At 45.5% G+C, this 18428-nt stretch overlaps 2 long non-coding RNA genes across 2 annotated transcripts in view; one reads left to right on the plus strand and one right to left on the minus strand.

The window, feature by feature from the left end:
• The window catches only part of LOC108348536 (uncharacterized), a 125499-nt gene that overhangs the window by 70599 nt on the left and 36472 nt on the right, over positions 1–18428 (plus strand). The window lies entirely within an intron of this gene.
• LOC134482831 (uncharacterized) lies at positions 7644–10221 on the minus strand. The gene is made up of 3 exons (XR_010059428.1): positions 10090–10221; positions 9533–9627; positions 7644–8583 (listed from the first exon to the last, which is right to left on the minus strand). It is a non-coding gene; the product is annotated as an uncharacterized LOC134482831 (long non-coding RNA).

Genomic DNA, 18428 nt, shown 5'->3' on the forward strand with positions numbered 1-18428 from the left:
CATGTTTGTGGATCAAAATGTAAGGTTGCAGTTACTACTCCAATGCCATGCCCACCTGCCTGCTGCCATGCTCCCTGCCATGGTCACAGACTCTAACCCTTTGAAACTGTAAGCCACGAATAAATGCTTTCTTTTATAAGTTGCCTTGGTCATGATTTCTTCTCATAACAATATAAAGTTAACTAAGAAAGAAATCTAATGCTTTTGCTCCTCCTCTCTTGTACTGGTCTGTTCACATTGACTTCATCTAGGAAATAAAACAATAATTAAAAAATAAGATGTCACTCTAAAAGCAATGAAAACAATGTAACATTTAGAAACTGATTCAATTATGACTAATCTGGTCCCTGAGGAATAGAACTTTAAGACTCCAATAAGCAACACATAGCAGTGATAGCAGTAAATATCATGTTCAGTTTAACATTACAAAGATTATGATCTTTCCCATTATTATTTTTTTAGGTACTCAATTCATTTTTGCAAGAACAAAGATGCAGCAAAATCCTTTAACATAATAGCCTAGTCTATATTAAAAAGGAAACAACAAATAAAATAAAAGGCTCCCTTGGGTATCAAGTTATACACCAAAGCCAGAGTAAGACAAGTTGACATACAGACCAACGGAACAAACTAAATATCTCAAAGACAGACCAAAACTCAAGAGGAACAATGGCAGAACAAATTACCCCATGATGGACAAATGCTTGGAAGATCAGGGCAGGCTCTGTTCATGTCTCTGAGCTATTTCCTGCTTCTACCTTGTCACTTGGCCTGTAAAACAGCACTGGTACTTCTGACTGGAGAGATAAATTCTACCTTTGCTTATTTTGTGGTTGATCTGTTTGAAACAGGGTCCCATGTAGTCCAGGTTGGCCTTGACTTTACTAGATAGCTGAGGAAGACCTTGAACTTCTGATCCCCCAGCCTCTCTCTCCCAAGGATGGGGCTTCAGGCATCCACCAAATCTAGTTTCATGCAGTGATAAGAAGCGAGCCCAGGTCTTCCTGCATTCTACTCAAGCACTCTACAAACTTAGCTACCTTCCCAACCCCGGAAAGGCTACTCTGTGGATGTTCTGCCTCGACATCTAAAGCGTGTGTGGACAGCAGGACATGTATTTGTCATCCAGGGGTACTGTTTGAGAGAGTGTGTGCACTTGCCCTCTCCCTCATCCTCTTCTGATGATGCTCATAGTTGTTCAGAAACTTCTGATGGTCCCGACTACTTAGGGTTGTTTCCTGACCTTTCCCCAGTCTCCCTATACCTTCAGAAAGCATCAACCTTTCTTCCTGGAGGGCATCTGTATAGCGACAGTATATTCATCTGTTCTATACTTCCCTATGGGGGTGGCACACATACATTTCTATTAAATTAAAACAAAACAAAACAAAACAAAACAAAAAAACAAACCACCACCACCACCACCAACGACAACAACAAATGCAGGAGGATCAGGCAGGAGAGCTGCAGAAGACAGAGTAACAATCATGTAAGAGCTGGAAGAGCAGCCCCAGGGGGTTCCCTCCCCTACTGGTTCTAGGGCAGCAAAGACGGAATATAGATTTTAGTAAGTAATAATTCAGGAGTATCGGAGGGGAGGCGTTAACATGTGGGAATTTGAGAGTGGCCCAACCCTTGCGCTGTTAAGGCATATTAAATATAAGGCTGTGTGTGTGTGTGTGTGTGTGTGTGTGTGTGTGTGTGTGTCTTTGGGGAATCCAGAGCACTGGGTAGGTGGGGAGGAACGTGCCCCACCCCTCACAGGCAAGTACAGCGCAGGTTATTACCGCTACACATCTGGGCTAGAGAGCGCCCATCTCCATTCATCAGTACCAGCTCCTTGTCTACAGTTCTTTGCACTTCGTCCTTTTTCACCCCAGTCTTCCACCTCCACCCTCTTAAGTTGTGATACAGTGTCTGGGGGAGGCAACAGCATTGCTTCTATTATAATAACATCCTTCATGATACTCTCATGATAGTGAATGGTGAGACCATTATTCATGATGCTTTTGACCTTGGGAAAGCAAGGCTGATCACCCAGTGTGGTTACATTTATATTTTCCAGGCCAGCCACGTAACCACAGGGTACATTTAGAGATGCAGTTGTGGGTGGAAATTCCACCTCGGCAGGGACCTATCTCTCTGTTATCTGCCCTGCTGACCCTCTTCACAATGACTTTCAGCAAAACATCACTGCACTGTCAAGGCCAGCAATTTTGTGAGTCCGAATGTTCCCAGACTTTGTGTATTTTGTTTTGTGTCTCCGTGTTTCAAAAACATTTCACATTGGTAACAAAAAGGCCCCGTTGCTGGGAGCTTTCTAAAATGCATCAGTGATGGAGACAGGCTTCACTAGTGGCCTCTTGCTTTGGCTGATGAAAGTTAGGCTGACCTTTCACCCCCTTCAAGAGGATGTTTATAAGAACCAGACACGACACACATGTCAGAAAGAGCTTGTCAGAGGAGGCTGAGACCAGATGGAAGCAGGAACGGCAGCATCTCCTTTGAAAGATGACGGTTAAAACCTCTGTCTAGGCGGTGTTTCCATGGTGGGACTTTGAAAATGAGGGTGTTTCCTGTGTCCTGCATACACATGACCATGTTTCTGAGTCTTCTCCCCAGCTCTGGCAATTAGAAGCTTAATTCCATCATGTGCAGCATAAAGGGAAGGAAAGGAAGGAAGGAAGGAAGGAAGGAGGGAAGGAAGGAAGGAAGGAAGGAAGGAAGGAGGGAAGGAAGGGAGGGAGGAAGGGAGGAAATGAAGATTTGTTAGGTCTGGGTAAGGAGGGGTTATTTTTAACTGTGAGGAAGGAAGGGGACTTAGTGGGGCAGCAGGGGTCAATCTTGGCAGCTTTGAGGGAGGAATGAAGTTAGATGTGATTCCCACTCTGTCTTAGCTTGGGCAGAGTGGCTTAAACAGCAGCCTTGCACGTTTGGAGTTCTGGAGGGTAGTGGTCTCAGAATGTAGTACTTGAATGGTCATGCTTTGGAGATGATTCCTATTTTCACCTCTCAGATGGCTTCTTTCTCACCACAGACTCTGGTGGACTTTTGTGGCTACGTATGCTGGGAGGGAGGGAGCCAGCTTCTGCCAGCAGCTGAATGGTCTATTCAGTGGCTGGGACAAAATGCTTTGGATCAGGCAATCTTAAAATGACAGAAATTCATCGCTCAGAATGTTAGAAGCCAGTAAGTCAAGGTGATAGCTGACTCACTATCTGGTCAGGGCTAACTCTATGTCAAAGATGGCATTGTCGAAGCAAAAACACATCCATAACCTCAAAAGAAGTTAAGAAAGAGACAGTTTATTCTAAAGCTAAGCAAGGGTGACCATGGCCTGGCAACACAAGTTTAGAGTGTCCTAAATTCAGTGTTCCAACATGGTAACAGTTTGATGGAATTTTTATTGTAACAGAATAAAGTCATAAGTCAGTGCACTTTAGAAATGGGTTTGGTGGAGACATTAGGAAGAGGGTTACAGCAGAGCAGGGACATCTGATAACCTCTTTAGCCTTTGGCTGGTTTTGTTAATTCATTCTAAGATGTTCTACCTGAGAATCACAGGGGCATTAAGGGAGACACAGGTGGGCGAGGAATGGCCTTCAGGGGGCTTTGCTTGCCCAAGATAAAACTGTCATTAGGGCTCTGGACCCAGAACATTCCAATCACAGACACCGAAGTTCTGGTTAAGCAGTCAGCCTAGCAGAAGGTTCCTTGGCAGGTATGCTTCTTGGCAGGAACCATTGTTCAGAGTACCCTCTTGCTGTGTCTCCATGCCACAGAAGTAGAGTGTAGCCCCCCCCCCCAACACACCTCTCTGCTGAAGTCATGGATCCCATTCATGAGGGTCCCATCTCTCTGATCCAATGCTCTCCCTTCTAATAACAGCATCTCGAGGGACAAGCTTCCAATTAGCAATTGGGGTAGGGTGGGCATCAACCTTTAAAGCACAGCAAGCACTCATACCATCATGGGTGGACCTTTTCTAGAGGTCCCAACTCCAGCTAGCATCTGTGATGGTTTGATAAACCAGGTGTGGTTTGTCATTTAATAATGAGATGCTATATGCAATTTTGGCACATTCCAATACAGATTATGAATCACAGGGGGTTTTTTTGGTCACTTTGTAATTTTTACTTTTATTATAATTTTTACTTGTGTGTTGTAGGAGGAATGGCATGGCCACCTCTGTATAAACTCAGGGGTAGGGTGGGGTGCACAGCTGCAAAGGTGTCTCCTGCAGGAGGACCTAATTGAGGACTGCCTAAGAGATCAAGGATTGTGGACCAGACAATACCTGCCAATTGGGAACTGCTGTTTAGATGAGATACTTTCTTGGGACCAATGGGGCACAGGGGGAGGGTATTAAAGGAGCTTACAGCATCATTTGCTGTGGCGTTGATTCCAGGACACCTCACCTCCAACCCCCAAAGACAGGTAGGGTCATGATTCGGGTGGTCCAGGACAGACAACATCTGGTCCCCAATGTGGGGTGTGTACCATGTGTACGGCCACAGAGACCAGAAGAGGAGATCAGATTCCTTAGAGCTGGCGCTCCAGGCAGTTGTCAGCTGCTTGATGTGGATGCCAGATTCCTTGCAAGAAACCAATCACTCTGAAGCCCCAAGTCATCTCTCCCAGCCCTTATAAAGACATTTAACCTGTTTCACCATCTAGAAGTTGATGTGCCTGATCGTTTGAACAAATACCCTTTTTTAAAAAAATGTCCTGCTGATACAAAGAATTTCATAGGAGTAGCCTTCGCCTAGGGCTTTTGGGTGGAGCGATCCTGTATCGCCCCTTCCGGTGTCTTAGTATAACAAGTTTCAAACATGCTTACATCCCGGCTGGGGACCATTTCATTATAAACGATGTTCAGGTTTTTTCCTTTCAGCGCAATCTTTGGAACCTCGAATAGACGGCTTTAGTGGCGAGTATCGCTTCTGTGGGGTTTGAGTTTCGCAGGAGTAGAGGGGGGGAGAGGGGAATCCCTTACACTGAGGGCTGGCGAGCCCAATAGGGAGGGGACCGAGATCCGGAGGCTTGTGCTCTCTGGCAGCCAACACACCATCCATCGGCCTTATCACTCTTCCACTCTGGCTGGATTAATATGAAATCTTGCTGTTGTTTGCTCCTGGGTGTCCATTGTCAGTCCACATCAGATCCCGGGAGTGAGAGGCCAACTTTAGAAAACTGAAAGACAAAGCAGCCACAAGAAAGGCCTTCATAGTATCCCCACCCCGCCCACATCGGGAGGTCCTGTTCAGCAGGCACAATGGGCCTTGGGACGCTAACGCCTCATTTGCCTTAAGCAGACACAGGAATTTGCAAATTTTGAAACCAAATTCAATTAACGACCTCCCCTTTGGGGGGTGTTTCTTCTTTCTTTTAGGGCCTTCCAAAGTCATTCACCCCATTTATTTGTGGCAGGTTCTCAGACACGGGCCATCAGGGGTACTCTCCTCACCCCACGCTTCTTTCTCTGTGGCGAACTAAGAGGTAAAAGGAAGCCCTTTCCAGTCTATCTACAGTCTCCGCAGGAAAGGGCCGAAATATCCTCCCGAATGCCAGAAGACCTGGGCTGACCTCAATCCGTGCTCAAACAGATGGGAAAAGAAAAGATGTACTTTCAAAAAGAAATCCTTTCTTATGTCAAGAGGATTCTGTAGAGAACTGCACCCCCCTTCCCAAGAATGAGGGGTTCCAAGAAAGCCCAGTGCAGCTGATTGGCCTAGCAAGCTGGTGGAGTAGCCATAGGTGGTACATACGATGGGGCGCCTTGCAGTCATCGCTTTTGAAAACGCATTTGGAAATGGCGGTGAGCCAAATGTTCCCGGTCACCTCTGCTTTTTTTCCCCCAGAGGCCCTTCTCCACGTTCATAAACTATTTTAGTTTTTCGTGCTCACCAAACTTCTGATGAGGCGAAACACCCAGGTCTTTAAGACTGGGCCCTGGTTCCCATCAGCCTGCACCTGATACAGAGACAAGCATTCACGTTTGCTTGTTTTTACAGCAGGGTAGAACCAGCTCAAATGTAAAGCAGATTGGACTGTCTTCAGACAGTGTTGGATTCAGAGTGTAATAGAAAAGGGGAGAAAGGGGGGAGCAGTCTTTTGAAGGCCCAGGAAGCGCATGCATGCATGCACGCATGCATGTATACATGCGTGTGATATTTTAATGTTGCCGTGGTAACTTTAGAGCTTTCCTGGGATCCCTGCATGTGTTCCATTCAAAACCTAAGCTTCTCTCCACAGGATAGTAGGCAACCAGAGTTGAGAGGGGAAACGGCTTCTGGTCTAGGTGGCTGGGGTCTTTGTGCTGAGAAGTGCAGTGGACGATGATCCAGTGGTTCTGTTGCTGGGGTGGGTACCCAGCTGGGCAGAATGGTGGAGGAGGGGGTTCGTGTGGAGAGAAGGAAGTCTGGCTGGAGGAGGTGGCTCCGTTGGTAAAGTGCTTGCTCCAGCAACCTCATAAGGTTGGCATCAGGAGCCTCTAATCCCAGAGATGGGGAGGTGGAAACAGAAGAGCCCCTGGGGTTCAGTAGCCAGCCAATCTGCTTAAACCGGTGAGTTTCGAGTTTAGTGAGAGACCTTGTTTCAGAAAGACTGAAAAGAATTGAGGCAGTTCCCTGATGTTGACCTCTGACCTCCACAGACATGTGTACCTACACACACAGAGAGAGAGAGAGAGACAGACAGACAGACAGACAGACACATACACACAGAGACAGAGAGAGACAGACACACACAGAGAGACAGAGAAAGAGAGAGACAGAGAGACAGACACACACAGAGACAGAGAGACAGAGAGAGGAGACAGACACACACACATACACACACAGAGATAGAGAGACAGACACACACAGAGACAGAGAGAGACAGAGACAGAGACACACAGAGACAGACACATACATACACACAGAGATAGAGAGACAGAGTGAGACACACACAGAGAGAGAGAGAGAGAGAGAGAGAGGCAGAGACAGAGAGACAGACACACACACACACACACATACACGCACACACAGAGAGAGGGAGAGAGAGAGAGAGAGAGAGAGAGAGAGAGAACACTGTAGAATTCAGATTCATCATGATAGAAGTCTGGGCTTTTGTTTTGGTCCCTGTGCCATGAAGTATTAGTTACACAGTTTTAAATATGAAGGTAACTGGAAGCCTCTGCAGATCAGGTCACCCCTGCAGAGGCACCAGCAGGCTGGGCATATGCATCACCTGCTGGAAGCATCTATTCACGAGATCTCCAACATCTAGAATGTTCTCTCTCTCTCTTTCTCTCTCTCTCTCTCTCTCTCTCTCTCTCTCTCTCTCTCTCTCTCTCTCTCTCCGTGTGTGTGTGTGTGTGTTCCTCTCTCTAAGGCTTACTCGTTCTACGTCTGTACATGCTGTTCTCCCCTCTTCCCTCACAGAAATCTTATTTTGAGCAGCCTCACTGGAGCTGTGTAAGTAGGCCAACTTTCAAGATCGCGTCTGTCCTGATCAAAGGGGAGGGTGATTCCCTGATGTTGGCAAAGGGATTATTTCATAAGAAATCCTCGCCGTGTCAGTGTGACACACGGGATGACACGCACTTGGGAAAAATAAGGCTAGAAGTCACCAGTCCCCGAGCAGCTTCAGAGTTGGAAATCTTTTACATGCGATGATTTTTTATTCCTTGTCTGTTCCTCCCTCATTGAAACTGACACCTGAAAAATTCCCCGGCTAATTTGTTTTGCATTGTGATTTTTTTTTTTTTTTTTTTTTTTTTTTTTTTTTTTTTGCCACCAGACTGCTCATTAGGAGTCTCCGCTGCAGGATCGTCTCTGTAGCAGGATGAGTCCTCTCTCTGTCTGATCCATACCAACCGAATCCTCCATCTCAACAAGGCATAGGTGGATTTGCTTTGCCCCAGGACTGGGCAAGTCGAAAATACTTAAAATTTCCCCACGTTTGCTTCCTCTGATTGAGGAGTAGCTAGGGAAAACAAGATCCCTACAACCCTTTAGAATTTGTAGAACCAACCTTGTTAGAGGGGTTCTTATGAATTTGTCACAGTTGACATCTGGACGGAAGAGGACAGACCGGATGTGACTCTCAGGGAAGGAACTATTGAAAATGAATGTATCCGTTTCGAGGTATATCCTGTGATGGATTTTTTAGCATTTAAAAGACTTGTGTAAATCTTCATCTTTACGATCTCTGCCCTGTCTCCCTCTCCGGGGCCAGGAAGACAGTGTGTGAACACAGGCGGCACACGCGTAAGGGACTGTTTCAAACCCTGGCAAGAGCTGTGCAGTGTACAGCCAACACAGGTACGCATCCTGTTAAAATGTAGGTCCTTTAGGTTCGGGGGTGGGGTGGGGTGGCCAGGCCCAAAATTCTGCTTCTACGAAGGTGTCAGGGAGTGTTCATGAGTCTTGGTGAGCTGCCGCTTCCTTCCTCCTTCGCAGTGGTGGGGGATGGGCTAAGGTAGCAGGAAATCCCTCCCCCGGGTTTGGAGCGCAGCCCCACTAGCGTTCCGCTCATTTGCAGGCCCCCTTCGAAGGCGTTTGGAAAGAATGAAATAGCGCTGTGTTTTCAGGAGCCGGCCTGTGGGAGATGGGAAAGAGAAGGGATTCAGAAAGGAATGAGATGAGGCAGATCCAGAGAAAGATAAAGACAGGCCGAGGCGGACCGGCTCTCCCGCAATGTCTGTCCGTCACGGCATATCTCTTCCTCCCTTCTCTGTTTCAATTTCTTTTTTTCCCCCCTCTCCATCACGTCTCCCTCATTGCTTTTCTGTCTGTAATAAGATAACAGGATGATTTCGCTAAAGCTCAGAGGCAGAGGTGGTTAGGAAGGGGACATGCGTTTCCTGGTTCTGCCATCAAATATGGCAGATGCTTGGGGTCTAGGCGCCTCAGTTTCCCTTTTTGTCCCATGAACGAAGTTCATTAGGTGATGCCCAGGCCCTCACTAACTGTGCTACCATAAGATTTGACTTCATACGTATATGTTTACCTGTTACTTGGGAGCAAATCTGTTCAACTTCCAATGGAAATGAATTAGCCGCGATGTTGTTCAGGGTTACCCGAGCTCATAATTTCCATTTCCGCCCGGGAACACAATTGCAATGCGTGTGTGCTCCGGAAGCTTCGGAGTGGGAATCTCACCCTGCCTCACCCCCAACCCGGCTGGAGTATGCGTGTGTGAACGAACTGCCTGAGCAAACTACCCTCTGGATTCCTCAGAATTAAAAAATCTGTTCCTCTTTAGGGCTTCCACAGCCATTATCATTCAGAAATTTTAACAGATCACCGTCCTTATTATTCACATTATTTAAGGGACAGGGTTTTCATAATATAATAATAATAATGATAATAATAATAATATTTTTAATCTTCTATCCTCAGAGTCAGAATACTCACTTGCGAGGCATGTAACTGGGAAGCCTGGTTTGTAAGCAATGCCATGCCCCTGTCTCTATGGCAGGGAGAAGGCCAGTTGGTTGAGACAGGTATGGCTGTCAGTAGAAATGGGGCTGGCTGAGTTCCCCTACCTTAGTTTTTAGTTCGAGTCCTCTTCTGCTTGTTAGATGTGTTAATAAGTGACCAGGAGTAAGAGCAGCAGAAGTCAAACAAACTCTGGTTCAACCTGAGAGAGGACAAAACCCGCCTGTGTGTAAAATACCAGGTTTCACCTTCCTGCTCGGCCACCATAACTTGGCTGTTTTTACAGGAGTCATATTTTGAACTATCCTTAGCTGAAAATGCTTCTAAGGTTATCTAGTCAGATTTATTCAAATCACTGTTCAGACGTGGTCTGTAAATTTGTCTGATAACCTTTCCAAGGTTTTAGAATTTCTTGGTCAAAAGCCCTGTTCTGATTCACTTTCTTTTCTGCCACGTATTTATGGAATTGTTGAATTGCTGCTGCTGATACCCTCCTCCCCTCCCTCCCCTTCTTCCCCTTCCTTCCCTTCTTCCCCTTCCTCCCCTTCCTCCCCTTCTTCCTCTTCCTCCTTCCCCCATCCCCGCTACTATGGATTGACCCCACCTCCTCATGTGTGCAGGCAAAGGCCCTATCCCTAAGCTGTGTCCCCAGCCATTTTCTTACCTAACTGTTAATTTGAGAAGCAACCTCACTAAGTCACTCAGGTGCCTTGCAAGAATTTTTTAATTCTCCTGCCTTGGTCCATCCAGTGGCTAGGGATACAGATCTGTGACGCAAGGCCAAGGTATGTTAGCATTTCTTTAATACTGATGCCTCAAATGTAACCGTAGACAGCAAATCAGATTGAAGAGAAGGACAATAGTCTTTATCTCTGCCACCATCTGCCTGTTCAGATCGTATATTTACAGCCATCAGCTCTGACTGTACATTCATAGCAGCCCCCCCACCCCCAGCCCCCCACCCTCACCCTGTTCTTGCAGCACTGAGGATTGAACCCTTTAGTAAGCTTGACAAACGCTCTGCCATTGAGCCACACTCCTAGCCCTGTGGTAGGCTCTTGATGGGTCTCCACACTTGCCCTGTTCCCCGTGCGAGCCGGAGGGAGGCTTCTGCAGTACACATTGCAATCCTGCCTTTCAGCTGAGTCTTGTTTTTCAAGACTCGGACAGCTGACTGGTTTGTGGGCTGGAATATCCAGTTCTGAACAAATCAGCCGTGACGGGATTGATGGTCAATCTCTAGTGCACACACTTGCTGAAATCTCTTAGATGTGACTGTGGATCCAAGCAGCTCACTTCACCTGGGTGTTAAAAAGCAAGCCCAAGTGTGGCTTGTTGTTGCTGTTGTTGTTGCTGCTGCTGCTGTTGTTACAGGGCTCTGCTTTATAATTTCATAATAAAGTTTAAATACAGAAAAAAGAAACCCCGAATCATGTTACCCTTCATTCTATATTGGTTTTATAACTTCTTATAGGCATTCCCCCCTTTTCTCTCCATCCTTTCTTCTTCCCTCCCTCCCTCCCTCCCTCCCTCCCTTCCTCTCTCTCTCTCTCTCTCTCTCTCTCTCTCTCTCTCTCTCTCTCTCTCTCTCTCCCTTCATGCTAGCATTTCTTTAGGTAGCCCTGGCTGTCCTGGAACTTTCTCTGAAGACCAGGCTAGCCTCAAACTCAAAGAACCACCTGCTTCTGCCTCTCAAGCGCTGGGATTAAAAGTGTGGACCACCACTGCCCAGCTATCATTTTAGCTTTCTATAATTCAACAACGACCTGTGCATTCATTGCTCACAAGAAGCAGAGCGTTGATGACAGCGTCATTAACACACCCATTCTTGTGTGGACCACTGCCTCTGCTGAGCCTTATCCCTTTTCTCGAAACTGGGCTCTTCATAAGAAACACGTGCAACTATATACGTATGAATATAGACGTGCATAAATATGTTTCCAAGGTATCTTGTTATACTTTGGTTACACTTAACTTTGTGAAAAGGTCACGAGCCCTCAAGGTAGCTCCTGAGGTAAAAAAGTTGCTTTTTGCTAAGCCCGATGACCTCAGTTAGACTCTTGGAACCCACATGGTAGAAGGAAGACCTGACTCTTGCCAGCTCTCCTCTGACCTCCATATCTATGCCTTGGCATGAGTATGCTGACCATACCCAACTCAAGCTAAGTAAATAAAGAAAGAAAGAAATAAGTAAGTAAATAGCAAAAAAGTCAAAGTTCATCATGCTGTGTGCTGTCTTCTGGACTTTTCTTTTCTCCCTTTGTGATCTATGGTCCAGATTCATCTACATAACGGCATACATTCATCTTAATTTCTACTGCTGGTCATTGCACGGATGCACTGAGTTACTTGTCTATTCTCCTGCAGTCTTTCAGCGTTTCGTTAGCCAGGCACTCATGCAACTTCTCGCCTCTGTGCTTAGCGTAAAGATGAAATCTCAAAGTCTTCAGGAGGCATGGTCCTCCTCACTCTCCCTCATCCTCATCCTCCCCTCCCTCATCCCTCACAACCTCGTTTACCTTACTCCTTGCTTCACCCCATCCCTGTACACTAGAGGGAAGGAGATAACGAAGAGGGGTTCTGGTGAAGACATTTAAATTCTTCCTCCTCCCTTTTCCTTGGATAACTTCAGAGTTTTCCAAGACTCCCTTTAACTATTAATCTATACTTTGGCATATCAACAGGAAATCTGTTACCTCTTTTGTCCTTTTCCAGCTCCCTGAAGCTCATCTTTGAGGCCCTCACCACAGTTGTCTTTCTCACACTTTATTTGCTCTCCTCTGTGACTCGTGCCCGCTCTTCTGTGGGGTTCCGGGCTCCTGTACAGAACCTACCTGTTGCTTTTCGGGTTGTATCCCTGGGACCTAGCATGCTGCCTGGAAGGAAGCTCAGAATAGATTTTCAAACAAATGAGACTCATCTGCAAGGAGCCAGGAGAGAAATAGAAAATTCAGGGAGGCCATTACACAAGGTCCAACATACCTTTCCCTTAAGCTCAGTAGCAGGAATGGTCAAGCATTTCCTCTGACAGACCAGTCAGTCAAGAGTTCAGACTTTTGTGGGCTACATAGTCATTGACAAGAGGACTCAACTTCTCTGTTGTTTCCTGAGAGCAGCCACAGATAACATGCAAATGAGTGTGCCTGGCCACGTTCCAAGGCGACTTTATTTATAGGCACCCAAACTTGTATTTCACGTCGTTTTAATTTTCGTGTGTGACACGGTGTGATTCGTATGTTATGAAATATGAGTCTTTTGATTGTTTTTTTCCCCCAACCACTTAAAAATGTGAAAGCTGTTCTTAGCACACAGACTGTAGAAAAAAATAGCAGGCGGTGTGGTGAAACTGATCTTCGAGCTGTCCCTGGAAAACACAGCTCCAGTGTAACCCTCCGCTGCGCTGTGACCTTGGAGCCAAGTCAGCTCGGAATCACTATCCCCGCACAGACACCCGAGGCAGAGAGTAAGGAAATGTCTAAAGCTACTGGCTTTAAAAAATAAAATTTGAAGAGAGGAGTAATAGCATGCAAGTGGTCTGATTGGGGGACTGGGAAAAGGGAGGGCTCTAGTGAGGGAGTGGGGAGGAAGATTAACACAGGAGGAGGGAATGAAGGAAAAGCACCAGTAAGGATGCCCAAAAAAGTCCTAAGGAATCATACTATTAACTATCTTCCAAAACAAAACCAAACGAAGCAAAAACCCCCACAGAGCAACGGCGACAACAAAAGCCTGCGATACTTGTAAGTCTGTGTATAAATATGCATACATGCTTTAAATAAAGAGTTCTCATCTGGGCGGACAATGTTCCCTTAAAGAACCAAAGGCCACCTAACAGAAACCCCTGCACCAGTCATGAAAAGCTCTCTTTCGAGCTGGTCAGTGTTATTCAAGAGTCTCCTATAAACATTATGGGTCATTGCTATTGCTCTTGGTCATATATATACATGTATGCATGTATGTATACATGTATGTATATGTATATGTAGGTATGCATGTATACATGTGTGTATATGTATATGCATGTGTGTATGCACATATACATGTATGCATATTTATGTGTGTATGTATGCATGTATACATGTATGTATGTATATATGTATATGCATGTGTGTATGCACATATACATGTATGTATGTGTGTATGTATATGTGTGTATATATGTATTATGTATATGTATGTGTGTATGTATGTATGTATAAAATTGTACCTTGCTCTCATCTGCTTCTCCTTCTTCTGTCCCTCCTCATCCACCTTTTCCTGTTCCCTTTTTTCATCTCAAATAGTTGTCCTTCTGTGTCTGGGGTTTTTGTTTTGTTTTGTTTTGTTTTTTGGTCTTTTTTGGTCACACACACACCCTAAAATACGTATGAGGGAGAACAGGCAATGCTTGCTCTTTCTTCCCTCCCAGTTCTACTCCTCCCTCTCCCTTTAGGTTTCTTCCTTTCCCCCCTTCATCATCTCTTCGCATGATTTACGCATGTATATTTACCTCGAAAGTCTGCATATGAGAGAGAACACGGGAGCCATCCCTCTGAGTCTGGCTCATTTTACTTAATGTGACAATCGCCAGTTCCTCCAATTTTCCCCGCAAATGAAAATACATAATTCTTTTTTACATGTGAATAAAAATTTCATCGTGTGAGAGACTTTCTTTTCTTCTTATTTTTTTTTAAGTCAACCTTTCCTGAAAAGTTGCTAGGCAGTCCTCCTGTTGAAGCACATTGTAAATAAAACTCAGATATTTAAAGTCCATCTTGTGACAGCCATATTATAAGAAGGAAACTTCCCACACCCTGGCTGATTTATTCAGCAGGAGGGAGCGACTAACTGACAGCTGCTGCTGCTGCAGCTCCCTGACCCTTTCATACCCCAGGGTCTCAGCAGGGCTAGCGGGCATTACCTGGCCCGTCAGACTTTGCATAAATGCAGGCATGGGTTCACCAACATTATCAATAAACTGGAGAGGCAAAGCGAAACAAAGCAAATAAAAAGGCTTCTGCCTTGGATTTTTGTTAATATAAAGCCATGTTGACATACTTTTTAATCTGCCAGCAGACAAACCCTGGAAGGTAGCCCACGCGATTGGCGTGTTAACTTGTTCTTGTTCACTGATATGGAAATATTAATTCATCAGAAGGGCTGTGCCTCAGCATGGCTCTTGAACTGAAACCCGAGAGTGGACACTAGCGTGGGCCACTGGCGACTGGAGAGAGGAAGAGAGGGAGGCACCATTGTCCTCTTGGCCTGAGTTGTGGCAGATAGCTTCCTTATGGGCGGAGACTTAGTAACCTGTTCCCACACAGATGTTGAAGCATCTGGCTCTGCACCTGCAATGCCATCCAGTTATTTCCTGGTTTCTGTTTGAATGCTAATGGTCTTCAAGGCCCAGAGTGCCAGTGGGCACAGACTGATTGTCACTGATCAGTTCTCCGCATTGTGGGTAGCCGGTTTCCGTGTTCAGTTCTTCCAGAAGTTCCAATCAGCTCTATACCAGACCACAGTTATCATGGCAGTACCTTGCAAGCTACCATCACCTTCTGCCTGTACTTTTATATGACTTGATGTTCTTAAAGATACATATTTTTTATTTCTCCTCATTATTGTTATTTATTAGCGTTTCTGTGTCTGTGTGTGCATGTGTGTGTGCCTGTGTGTGTTTGTGTATATGTGTGTTTTTACGCATGTGTGTGTTGTTATGTACGATGTCCATATGTCACATGTCATGCATGGAGGTCGGAGGGCAACTCCGAGGAGTGTCCTTCTACTGTGGGCTGCAGGGCTTGAACTTGGGTCTTTGGGCTTATACATCAAGCTTTTGTCCCCTCTGAGTCCTGAACTGATGCTCTTGGTTCTTCCCTCGTCTGAACCGAGTCTTTGCATCAAGAGCAGAGTGATCTTTGGACAGCAGAAGTCCTGTCTATCACTTACCTGGTTATACTCTGCCAAGGCTGTGGCAGTGGCTTGGTGGCAGGGTGCTTGCCCAGCAGGTATAAAGCTTGGGTTCAATCCCCAACACTGCTAAAATAAACCCCAAATGCCTTACTCTGTACTATGACTTGAATGGATTGCTTCTCTTTCTGAAACAAATAAACAAACAAACGAATTTATCAAAAGGGAAGTCAAAGTCCTAAATACCTGTCCACGTGACCTTATTTGGAAATAGTCTTTGGAGACACAATTAGTTGAATACATCCTAAACCACCATGGCGGCCATCCTCATAGAAAGGGAACATCAGACTAGAGGCAGATTTCTATTAAGGAAGGTGCTATGAAGGCATGTAGAGGACCCACAGGCCTTGAGAAGCTAAGAGACAGCATGAAGCAAATCCCCACTTCAAGCATCATAAGGAACTATGATAAGCAGCCTTCTGTTGCTGTGACAACATCCTAGAGAAAGATCAATTTAAAGAGAAGGAGTCGTCTGGGCTCAACAGTTTCAGAGGTCTTGGTTGATGGTTTCTTGGCCCAGTGGCTTATGGGTTTTGTCCACCCAGTATTATGGTTTTAGTGTCTGGTAGAGAAAAGCTGCTCACATATAGCTGCTAGGAAGGAGAGAAAGAGAAAGGCCTGACTAGCTGCAGCCTTGAAAGACACATCATTAAAGACCTACTTCTTCCACCTAGGCTCCACCTCCAGACATTTCCCTTACATTCCAGGAACCCTGAATGCTGAGGACTAAGGCTTTTACACAGGAGCTTTGAGGGACATTCTAGTTTCAAACTACAACAGGAGCCAGCCCTAGGGAGTGATTCCTTGATCTAGAGCTCCTAGTCTCTAGGACTGTTAGCAGATTTCTCATTGTTGTTTAAGCTTCCCAGTGATTTAGTGTTTTCCCACTAGGGTAGCACTAGAATTGCCCCAAACTATACTAGGAGAAGCTCACTTATGGATGTGAATTCATATGTACCTGGCAGTTAGAATAGGCACTTATTGTCATTTAGTGGAGGAGAGACTGGGTTACGAGAAGCTTCCAAACACAAGATCAACCTTATACAACATTGTTGTTGTCATTCCCATAGGGAGCACTGCACTATCTAACACTGCTGTTGATGTTTACATAGGGAGCACTGTATTATATAACTCTCCTTCAAGTCGAAATTTTCCTTCATACTTGTGTGTGATCTGTCTCTTCTACCTAGAACATTTGTTTGTCCCCTTGCTTGTCTCAGAGTTTAAAGTGCTCTACTTAGAGTGTAATCTACTCAGAGAAACTCTCCCTGACTGCAAAGTATATAGTTGGTCACTTCCTTTGATAGCAGCATTCCCATGAAGATGCTGTCTTCTTGTTTATTCTCCCCTCCTGTTGAAGCATAAGCTCAGTGCGGGTAAGAAGCAAGAGTAGCCTCACAGGATCCAAAGTAGAGACTGCTATCCTCTCTGGATTCCTACACAAATGCTGGGTCATGCATGAGTTGGAAGTTCTGGGAGAACCTAAGGACTAGGGATGGAGAGAAGGAAGAGGCTGAAAGAGACAGGAACTAAGTCAGCTGAAGTGTTGGTTGAGGTGAGAATGTACTGGCAGGGTAGTGGTTTCTTTGAGGCAGGCTGTCATGTGTCAAGGGAGCTCAGTCCTACAGAGATTTTTGGTGGGGCACCTTTTTCTATTACATGCTGTGTGGAGCTTGTATCTTGCTTTTGGACCTCAAGATCTCCAACAGAGTGGACACGGGAAAGAGACTGGCTTCCCTATGATCTAGAGCAACCCATGAATGATGGACGAGTTGCCCATTCATTGAGGTACTAAGAAAGTTGGAGTGTGGTAGGGAGGGCCCCATTAATATAGCTGAGTGTAAAATTAGGAAAGAAATACTCTCGCCATGGAATACCTCTTCTTGTTCTGGTGAGAGCTGGATATTGATTGGCCAGGAACTTGCCTGGTGTGCCCGTTTGCCATTCAGGGACCTGTAGTTGTTTTTATTGCTGTGATAGAGTAGCGACAGCAACAACACAGGTGGGGAAGAGTGCTTTGGCTCACGGGCACAGTTTGTTATGGTAGAGAAGGCATAATCCCTAGAATGGCTCAGGGTTGGGGCAGCAAGAGCACATAAGTGGTTGTCAGTCAGGAAGTGGAGAGGCAGACAGGAAGTGGGGCCAACCTGTAACCTCAAAACTGCCCCAGGCACCATGTCTAACAGGTCCCATAATCTCACCGAACAGTTGGATACCAAGAGCTCAAAAGCGTGAGCCCATGGGAGACATTTCATATTTAAACAACAAAAAGAGACATCATTCTTTTTGGAGAAGACAAACTATATTGAGCAAGCCTTTCCAAGCACCTTCAAACTGGGTCCTATGGTACCCGAAGTGAGGTTGTACTTTTGCAGCCAGCGGTACCCTTATTTTTTCCTGCAGAAGCTCTCGATTTTGCTCAGTTTTCTTTAGATAAAGTTTCCTTTTCCATCTTGCTGCACACTCAGAACTTTGGGGCCCAGGGACTCTGCCCTGAGTTGGGCGAAAGATGGCCTGTGTTGTAATTCTACTCGGCTGCTAATTTGCTGGGTGACCTGTAGTGTTTTACTTAACCTTGTAAGGGCTTCAATTATTCCATAGAAAACTTGATGAGAGTATGCTGTTCCCTGGGGCACCGGTGCTAGTGAAAGGAGGGGAGGAAAAAAAACCAAACCAAACAAACAACAAACCATGCATGGGAACATGCTGAATGACTCTCTTATTCTTCATGTTGCAAGGTCAGTTCTCCCAGGCCTGTTTCTTCCTGAAGTTCTTCACCGTTCTTGTTGCTTTCCCTAACTCTGGTCGTTTACGTACTAAGCTCACAATCTAGTATATTTGAGGGCTAATTCCTTATTCATTGCTTCATGGTTTTTGTAAGTTGCCTCATTTGGAAGAAATTGGTTTGTCTAAAAGCGAAAAGTTCCATTGGGATATATGAAATCATGAGTATAGCTTTTTACATACACATTCGTATTAAGAGTCAAGAAAAGGTGACATTAAGTATAACCATGATGGGAAACATTATGGAGATTCATTTTAAAAATGAAAAGG

The sequence above is a fragment of the Rattus norvegicus genome, chromosome 17, assembly GCF_036323735.1.
Source record: "Rattus norvegicus strain BN/NHsdMcwi chromosome 17, GRCr8, whole genome shotgun sequence".
In the NCBI taxonomy this organism is placed as follows: Eukaryota; Metazoa; Chordata; class Mammalia; order Rodentia; family Muridae; genus Rattus; species Rattus norvegicus.